We start from the raw sequence: 10,294 nt of genomic DNA, 5'->3' as shown, positions 1-10,294 counted from the left end.
AGGGCCCAAGTACTTGGACCATCTTCTACTGCTTTCCCAGGTGCATTAGCAGGGAGCTGGATTGGAAGTTGAGCAGTGCAATATAGGATGCTGGTGTCACAGGCAGTGGCTTTACCTCATATGCCATAGCACCAGTCCCTGTCATCATTTCTTTACTGAAATGTTCCTTCAGTCAGTCCCCTCAGTTCTCATATCTTATACATAGAACCCTTTTCCCAGTAGGATGGTGTGCCCTGCCAGGGTGCCAGAGTAGGAGTGGTGGCCTATCTGTTTATTTTTGTCTGCTGGAACAGCAGAATGAGAGAGGGATGGGGGAGTGAGAGGGGGTATCTTCCATCTGCTCGTTCACTCCCCAAATGCCCACAACAGTCAGGGCTGGGCCAGGCTGAATGTAGGTGCCAGGAACTCCAACCAGGTCTCCATATGGGTGACAGGGGTCCAAGCCATGAAGCCACCATCTACTGCCGACAAGGATACCATAGTAGGAAACTGGATTGGAAGCATGGCAGCCTGGACTTGAGCCTGCCCTCTGAAATGGGATGTGGGCACCCAAACTGCAGCTTAGCCCATTGCACAGTGCCAGCCTTCTGGGTTGTGTTCCGGGATTAACTGATAGGCCCTGCTAGTCACCTGCCTAGAAAGAAAGGAGGCCGTGAAGGCTATCACAATCACAGTTTTGTTGGGAGGCCACACGTAAACACAGTTAGAAACAAACAAACCCACTTTCCCAGAATTCTGTGCAACTTGGAATGGCCTTAGGAGGCGACTTTGGCAAACTCAAGGGGAGCTGACAAGCTTGCATGCAGAGTTGGACGGCCTGGGCTTGTGCCCACACTGTGCACCAGACATGGGAAGGGGGAAGGACTACAGGCAAAGATGGCAGAGCAGGAAGTCCAGAAAGGCCTTGCTGCTTGCCTTAGTCTTAGACTTACAGACAACACTGCTTCCAGATATGTTGTGATTTGAAACAAATGAAGGCCTATCTTGTTTGGCCACTGTGGCTGAGATTCTGATCGCTTTGCTGAATATGATCCTGAAACTGTATCCTTGGAGAGTTTTTTCTATGCATATATAGATACAGGATTTGTAACAAGTCTCTGAGTGAGGCAGGCAGTGTTATTCTCATTTCATTTTTATGTGTGAATGTGTCCTTATTTGAACAGCAGAATGACAAGAGACCGAGGGAGAACAAGAGACCTTCCATCGCTGGTTCACTCCCCAAGTAACCATTACAACTGGGGCTGGGCCAGGCCAAAACCAGGAGCCAGGAACTCCATCTGGAGCTCCATCTGGGTGGCAGGGACCCCAGTACTGGAGCCATCACCTCCTCCCTCCCAGGGTGGTCATTAGAGGGAAGCTGGAATTGGAAGTGGAGCCAGGACTCAAAACCAGGCACTCTGTCCAATATGACAAGTGTACACCCCAAGCAAATGCCTGCCTCTCTAAGTTTCTTTTAGAAAATATATACTATTGGAGTCGGCACTGTGGCGTAGTGGGTAAAGCTGCTGCCTGCAGTGCTGGTATCCCATATGGGCGCTGGTTTGAGTCCCGGCTTCTCCACTTCTGATCCAGTTTCCTGCTGATGACCTGGAAAAGCAGTAGAAGATGGCTCAAGTGCTTGGGCCCCTGCACCCACATGGGAGACCAGGAAGAAGCTCCAGGATCCTGGCTTCAGATTTGCCCAGCTCCTGCCATTGCAGCCATTTGGGGAGTGAACCAGCAGATGGAGGACCTCTCTCTCTCTCTCTCTCTCTAACTCTGCCTTTCAAATAAATAAATAAATGAATCTTTTTTTTTTTTAAAGTATATACTATTGCAAATACTTGAACCAATAACATTAACAAATATTTCTTCAAGGAAAATGAATTAGCTGTTTTTTTTTTTTTTTAGTTTTCCTCTTTGTACTGAATGTACAGATACAGTTGTTCTGTGCATTCTCATATTATTCTATTTTTACCCTATAATATTATTTATTGATGTTTCCATACATTTCATACAGTTTTAAATTTAAAAAAAGAAAACACAGACTACAGGCTGTAAAATGGTGAACAGGAGGAATAATCATCAATATTATCACTGTTCCAAATATGCAGCCATGGTTTGTAAGTGGACTTGTTTTATTCCGTTTTGCATTTTACTAAATTTTGTATGCTGTTATCTCTACTGATGTTTACATGGGTGTTTCAAAAAGTGAAATTTAAAAATAGGTTTATTCTGATGTAAAAAAGTTGTAAAGTGCATACATAGTTTGCTCATAATATGCATTTTCCACGGACTTTTTGAATACCCCATTCGTTGTGTACAGGTGTCAGAAGGCAGCTTCTGCTCCGCCTTGCTCACCCTTGAGACCAGCGTGATGTACTCACAGTAACCGTGAGCATTCATTGACTGAATGCACAGATACTGTGACACGCTCTTTCTAACACACACGTATACGCCCACAGAATGTCTTTTTATTGGCTGTGTGTTCATTTATTTAACTTTGTCCCAATTATTGGATATTACAATTGTTTCTAGTATTTTGCTTTTAGGGATAATATGTTGATAAAGTTCTGTATGTATAATTTTGTCCGCATTTCAGATTGTCATCTTAGTATCAGTTTTCTACTGGGGCCAGCATTGTGGGGCAGCAGGTTAAGCCACTGTTGACATCCCAGATTGGAGTGTCAGTTTGAGTCCCAGATACTCTGCTTCCAAGCCAGCTCTCTGCTGCTGTGCCTGGGGAAGCACTGGAAGATGATTTAAGTGCTTGGGCCCATGCCGTCCGTGTGGGATACCACGATGTAGTTCCTGACTCCTGGCTTTGGCCTAGGCCCAACCCCAGCCATTGCAGCCATGCAAGGAGTGAATCAGCGGATGAAGATTTCCCCCACTCTCCCCCATGTCTCTGTAACTGCCTTTTAAATAAATTAAAAAAAAAAAAAACAATTAAAAGAAGGGGAAATTTCCTAGGGTGAAATGACAAGGTCAAGTGATTAGGGCAATTAACAAAACCTTGATACATTTTATGCAAATACTTTTTAAATTGGCTGGAGCAGTTTACTGTGGCAATAGCAGTGCACTTGTTTCCCCGCCCCTGCCCCCCTGCCCTGGTTTCTGTTGTGTTTTTAGATTGTTGCAATTGATTTAAGCAGAAGGATTTAGCATGTTTATGTACCGTTAGTTTAGTGTCACTGGCAAACCAAGCCAAATTACTACTCATTCATTAGTGAGCCCATTATTTTGGCTCCTAATATCCCCACTGTTAGTGCATCATTAGCACAGGTGCAATTCAGTTGCAGCTCAGCCTCTACCTTCTGCATTGTCCCGAACGTGTCGATGCCAGTTGTAACTATTATAGAACTGTAATATTACAGCTCACAGCTCTTTGAGCATCACAGTGAGCAAGGTGATTATTAGACACTGCAGCAACACTACCCTGATTTTCTACAAAGGCATCCAATGAGTGTATCCATGTCTGTACCTGTATTTCTCTTGCTCAGTGGAAATGCATTGGCACTCTCAGGAAACTATGCTTCTCTCTGTGCATTTAAAATTAGGATTCTCTAATAGCTTAATGAAAATGACAGTGATCTTTGGCCTGTTAAATGACTGACACAAAGTATTTCTTTATGAGCTGTTGGCCAAAGTCCAAATGACTAACATCTCTGAATGCCCTCAAGCAGGCAGTGCCCCGCTCACTTGGAGTGGTATTAGCTAAGTTTGTCAAAGCTGTGACCATAAAAACAGGGAATCTGGAGGCATTCCCTGGCTCCAGATGATTGCACGGCGTTCTGCATTGAACAACTGAAGACATCAGGCCAGAGTGGACTGTCAAGTGTGAAAAAGGGGTTCAAAGTGATCTCTCGCCTGTGATTGCTGAGCAGGAGAGACTGTCACAGACTAACCTTCCTTCTCTTCTCCCCGCTGTGACTGGGTGTCCACTTGCTCCATTTTTGTCACTGCTCAGAGAGGAAGTAGAGCTGCTGTCACCAAGGTTCCAAGGAGGAGGGACTAGGATTCTGGTCCAGGAGCAGCCCTGCCCTCAGGCCAGACATGCCTGTGGTTGAGGATGAGGCCAGGCAAAGAATATGGAAAGAGCCCTGGGCAGTTGACTCTTGCAGTCTTGGCTGGCCTGTTTCTTAGTGCAGTTGGCTCCATTCATTCTTTTCTAACTTTGTTTTAATTAACTTACTTTCATTGTCTGTGAAAGGCATGGGGACACACACAGAGAGAAAAAGAAACAGACACCTTCAACTCACTGACTCACTTCTTAAATGCCAACAGTGGCTGGGAACCCAGAAATCCATCTGGATCTTTCACATGGTGGCAGGGGCCCAAGCACTTGTGTCGTCATCACCTGCTGCCTCCCAGGGTGTGCCTTAGCAGGAAGCTGGAATCAGAAGCAGAGTTGGGACTCAGACCCAAGCACTCCAACATGGGATGTGGGGGTTTTAGTTGCTGTGCCGAACTCCCACCCCTTTAAAGTTTTTTTCTTTTCTTTTTTTTTTTTTTTTTTTTGACAGGCAGAGTGGACAGTGAGAGAGAGAGACAGAGAGAAAGGTCTTCCTTTTCCATTGGTTCACCCCCCACTGGCCGTTGCGGCCAGTGCACTGTGGCCAGTGCACCGCACTGATCCAAAGCCAGGAGCCAAGTGCTTCTCCTGGTCTCCCATGCAGGTGCAGGGCCCAAGCACTTGGGCCATCCTCCACTGCCTTCCTGGGCCACAGCAGAGAGCTGGCCTGGAAGAGGGGCAACCGGGACAGAATCCGGCACCCCGACCGGGACTAGAACCCGGGGTGCCGGCGCCGCAGGTGGAGGATTAGCCTATTGAGCCGCGGCGCCGGCCTAAAAATTTTTTCTTAATCTGCTCCTTTAGAAAGCACCAGGGCTTCATTACTGCAGCCTCTCACTGGGTCCCCACTGATGTCTTTATTCCACCAGGATCACTGCCAAGTGCCAACCAGTGGTACCTGGCTGATCTCCAACCCACCCCATCCACATGCTTTACCTTGAGTTTTAATTAAATTCAAAGCAGGGTAAGAATTTGTTCAGTGATTAAGTCACTTCTTGGGATGCTGGCATTCCATATTGGAGTACCTGGGTTTGAGTCCCAGCTTCACTAACAGGATTCCAGCTTCCTGCTAATGTACACCCTGGGAGGCAGCAGGTGGTGGCTCGAGAAGTTGGGTCCTTGCACTCATGTCGGAGACCCAGATGGAGTTCCCAACTCCTACCTTCAGCCTGGCTGTTGAATAATAATCTCTCACTCACCTTTCCTGCTAAGCAGTGTTGCAAGGTGCTGAGTATCCTTCCAGCCCTTTTTCTATTCATTAGCGTGTGTGTGTGTGTGTGTGTGTGTGTATTTATGGCATAAACATATGTCTTGTTCTGCAGCTTCCTATTTTCCTTAGTAATGTGTCTTGGAGAATTGTATACACTGGTCCCTAGAGACTAGCTTATATTGTATATATTTTAACGATGTATTTATTAATTTGAAAGTCAGAGTTACAGAAAGAATGAGAGAGACACAAAGAAAAAGACCTTCCATTCCACTGGTTTGCTCCCCAAATGTCATAAGTCTCAAAGAAGAGGCTGGCATTGTGACATAGCTGGTAAAGCTGCCACCTGGAACACCAGAATACCATGTGGCTAGAACAGTCCTGGATGTTCCACTTCCAAGCCAGCTTCCTACTAATGGCCTGGGGAAGGCAGAAGAAGATGGCCCAAGTACTTGGGCCCCTGCTGCCTATGTGGGAGATCCAGTTGAAGTTCCTGGCTCCTGCTTTCGACCTCACCCAGTCCTGGCTGTTGTGGCCATCTGTGGAGTGAACTCCCAGATGGAATACCTCTCTCTCTCTCTCTCTGTCTTTCTGTAGCTGTGACTTTCAAATCAATCAATCAGTCAATCAATCAATCTTTTTTTAAAAGATGTGTTTTACTTGTTTGAAAGACAGAGTTACAGAGGAGGGACAGACAGAAAAAGAGAGAAAGAAGTCTTCATCCATTGGTTTATTCCCCAAATGATGATGACTGCTGCAACTGAGTCAATCCGAAGCCAGGAGCTTCTTCTGGGTTTTCCACGGGGGTGCAGGGGCCCAAGGACTTGGTCATCCCCCACTGCTCTCCTAGGTGTATTAGCAGGGAGCTGGATCAGAAGTGGAGCAACTGGGACTTGAGTTGGTGCCCATATGGGATGCCAGCACTGCAGGCTGGGTTTAACCCGCTGTACCACAGTGCCGGCCCTATTAAAAAAAAAAAAAAAAAAAAAGACACGGAGAAATATAAAGTTCACTCAACTGATTGACTGTAATGGAAGGTACAGGTTTATATGAGTAGAAGGAAAATTAGCAAATCAGGGATGTGAATTAAATAGCTACCCTTCTTGAAATTATGGACTGACTTAAATATAAGTAGGGATTGTTGAGTTCCATCCAGTTATGTTTTCTGGTTGTTTCCAAACATCCTTCAAAAACAAGACCTCAAATGACCACAGGATGATCTTTGTATTTCCTTGATAGGTGAAAAGAGGAGTCATTCTTATCATCTACGTAATCTAGATTTGTAACGATCTAAAATCTTTATTCAAAGATCAGTAAGAAAGTAATCATCTGGGGCATTTAGCCTAGCAGTTGAGACGCCTGTGGCCCAAGTTGCAGTCCCTGCCTTTGAGTCTGGGCTGTAGCTCCAGACTGCAGCTCGCTTCCTGCTGCACAGACCCTGGGAGAAGGCAGTGATCTAGCATTTCTTTTGATGGGCATTTAATGCAAATATTCTACCTCTCAAATAAATAAAATCTTTATGAATAAATTATCTTGTATTTACAGACACATAAATTTTTTAAACATTTATTTGAGAGAGAGAAAGAGAGAGGCAGGGAGAGAGAGAGAGAGATTGAAAGGGAGAGAGAGCTAGCTTTCATCTGATGGTTCACTCTTGAAATATCTGCAATGGCTGGGGCTGGGCCAGGTGTGAAAGTTGCAGCTGGGAATTCAATCCTGGTCGTGTGTGTGCGCGTGTGTGTGTGTGTATGTGTCAGGAACCCAGTGATGGGAGCCATGATCAGTGCCTCCCGGGGTCTGAGTTATGAGGAACCTGGAGTCAGGAGCTGGGTGTTTGGCCCAGGCACTCTGTATGGGGCTCAGGTATCCTAACTAGTGACTTAGCAGCTAAGCTAAATGCCTGCCCTGGGAATAAGCATTGTTCAATCTATCTCTTTCCATACTTGCGTGTGTGTGTATGTGTGTGTGTATTTGGACAGACACCTAGAAATGGAGTGGCTGGGTCAAAGGTTGAGTCTGAAGTTGAAGCTCAGAGAAGGCAGCAGGTGGCCAAGGCAGGAGGAGAAACAAGGCCTCTTTCCGGGGGTGGTGGCATCAGCCGGCCTGGAAACACCAGTTCCGGTGTCAGAGCACTGCCCTCCTCTGCCCTGAGAGTCTACTCTTTCTGCGTCCTGTTTGTCCAGCCTGCAGGTGAGGCGCGGTATTGATTTCAGAGCCCCAGGACACAGCACACAAGAGCTCCTTGTCACTGGAGGCAGCAGAATGAGGCTTTGTCTCCCCGGAAGAAGGATGACATCTGTGGGGCTGCCTTGGTGCCAGTGGCAGGGAGGCAGCTTGTCCAGCAGAGTTCTTGCCCTACTTTTCATAGACCCGCCCTGTGACCCATGGAGGCCTCTCCTTTTCTCCCTCTGAGCAGATTTTGAAGTGTTTTGTCCTCAGAATGGAAATGTTTATTAGTTACTGGAAGCGCAGTTTTGTCAATGACAAGAAAACAAGGGAATGCTTACTTGAGGAAAACAAAGATAATGCTAGCCAGAGTCCCTTTCTGTCTACCTGGATACATTAAACAGAAGTTTGACTCTTATTTGAAATGTTCATTTCATCTCAGATAAAGAAATAAAGTAGGTGTTTTGTGTGCACTTGCAGGTATATTTATATACATAAATATTTGTTTATACAAGGGAATTTCAAAAGTTCATGAAGAAATGGGGCCGGCGCCGTGGCTCACTTGGTTAATCTTCTGCCTGCGGTGCCGGCATCCCATATGGGCTCCGGGTTCTAGTCCCGGTGGCTCCTCTTCCAGTCCAGCTCTCTGCTGTGGCCCGGGAAGGCAGTGGAGGATGGCCCAAGTGCTTGGGCCCCTGCACCCGCAAGGGAGACCAGGAAGAAGTACCTGGCTCCTGGCTTTGGGTCAGCACAGCTCCGGCTGTAGCAGCCATTTGGGGAGTGAACCAATGGAAGGAAGACCTCTCTCTCTCTCTCTCTCTCTCTGTCTATAACTCTACCTGTCAAAAAAAAAAAAAGTTCATGAAGAAATGGAATGAAGACATAAGTTTACTTTGTTTCAAAAAATGTTTTAAATCCACGTGTTCAAGAAATCTTCAACATAATTTTTAAATTTCATCTTCCAGAAACTTTTAAGTACCCTCATGTTTATTATAGTTAGCCCAAACACATGTAGTAGTAACACCAACTCCATGTACTGAAAGAAATCAAAGAAATGTGAGTAAAACATTGAAAAATTTTTTCCTTAGATTTTTTTTTCCTTTGAGATTTATTTACTTGAAAAGCAGAGTCACAAAGAGAGAGAGGGAGAGACAGAGATCTTCCAGATGGCTGCAATGGGCAGAGCCGGGCCAGGCCAATGCCAGGAGCCAGGAGCTTCATCTGGGTCTCCCACGTGGAAAAGGGGCCCAAGGACTTGGGCCATCTGCTGCTTTCTGAAGCACATTAGCAGGGAGCTGGATTGGAAGTGGAGCAGCAGGGACTTGAACCGGAGCCCATATGGGATGCTGGTACTGCAGGCAGCGGCTTTTCCCGTTTCGCCACAGTGCTGGCCCCAACAATTTATCCTTTTAAAAAAAAATACTCATTGGAACTGGCTTGTGTACTGGATTCTCTAGTTCTCATCCAGCCTCCTGCCAAAGCACCTGGGAGGGCAGTGGAGCATGGCTTAGGTCCTTGGTCCCCCAGCACCCATGGTGGGAGACCTGGAAGAAACTCCTGGCTCCTGGCTTGGCTTGGCACAGCCTGTGCTGTTGCAGCCATTTGGAGAGTGAACCAGCAGTTGGAAGATCTTTCTCTGTCTCTTCCTCTGTGGCTCTGCTTTTTGAATAAATAAAATAAATCTTTATAAAAAAAAAGTTATTTGAAAGGCAGTGACAGAGAGAACAAGCAAGAGCACTTCTATCCATGGAGTCACTCTGAAAATGTCCTCAACAGCCAGCCAGGAGCTAAAACTCCATCGTGGTCTCCCACCCCGTGGAAGGACCTTAAGTACTTGGGCTGTCCTCTGCTGCTTCCCAGGCAAAGCAGAGTACGCAGGACATGAACCTGGCACTACCAGCCAAGTAGCTGCTTAACCCTCCTGTGCCAACCCAGCCAATTTAGCCAGCATTTAAAACAATTCAAACGCATGAGTGTTTCTGCTTTCTTAGGTGAATGGTTGCATACTGCTCCTGGCTTTGCTAACTCTTTAGTTTCTAAGTTGCTCCTCTTTCTTAACACTGGCCTGTTCCTTAGGTGTAAAGTGCCTGCTAACTTGTTGAAAGGCAGCCGCACACACTGAGTTTTCTAGAAAGCACTTTTGTGCATTCCTTTACTTCCGCGGAAGGTTTGCATGGGAGGAGGGAAGGAGAACTTGGCAGTCCTACTTAACGTTGTTGTGAATGAATGATGACATCCCTCGCAGGAGTGTCTTTTTTTTTTATTGTAAAATATACACAACATAAAATTTCCCATTTTGACCGTTCTAAAGTGCACAGTTCGGTGATATTAAGCACATGCATATTGTTGCGAAACTACCACTGCTATCCACCTCCAGCTCGTTTCCATCAATCCACATTCAAGCTCTGTGTCTCCTAACTGCTCCTCATTATATCTGGGGGCTTCTTAGAACCTGCGTGAGATGGAAGCACCTGGCGGCCAGGTGCGGGCTGGGGCGCCCAGATTCGGCCTGGCCTGCCAAGCCAAGATTCCCGAAGTGACTCAGCAGGCTCTGGCCGGCGCTCCCGCCCTCACCTATTGTCCCAGCCCAGGAACCGGTATTTCCGGATTCGGGCCTCAGACCCCGAGATCCCGGCTCCGGGTGCGGCCGGCGGGGGAGGGGCACGGAAGCCGCTCGTGAAGAAGTTCACTTTCCACAGCCTTAACCTGCTTCTCATCCACTCACCCCGCAACCCCGCCCGGCTCCCAAAGAGAAACAGCGGCCCTCCGCGGCTGTGATACCAGCAACGGCCTACACTCGTTTCCCACCGCGGTCCTTGGAGCGTGGCTGAGCCGACCCCTCCCATGCCCTCATGCCCGCACAGAAC

Source organism: Oryctolagus cuniculus, chromosome 1, assembly GCF_051225735.1.
Source record: "Oryctolagus cuniculus isolate XC-2025 breed Fujian yellow rabbit chromosome 1, ASM5122573v1, whole genome shotgun sequence".
NCBI lineage: Eukaryota > Metazoa > Chordata > Mammalia > Lagomorpha > Leporidae > Oryctolagus > Oryctolagus cuniculus.
The sequence above is the reverse complement of the archived record's forward strand: the minus strand, read 5'-3'. Positions refer to the sequence as shown.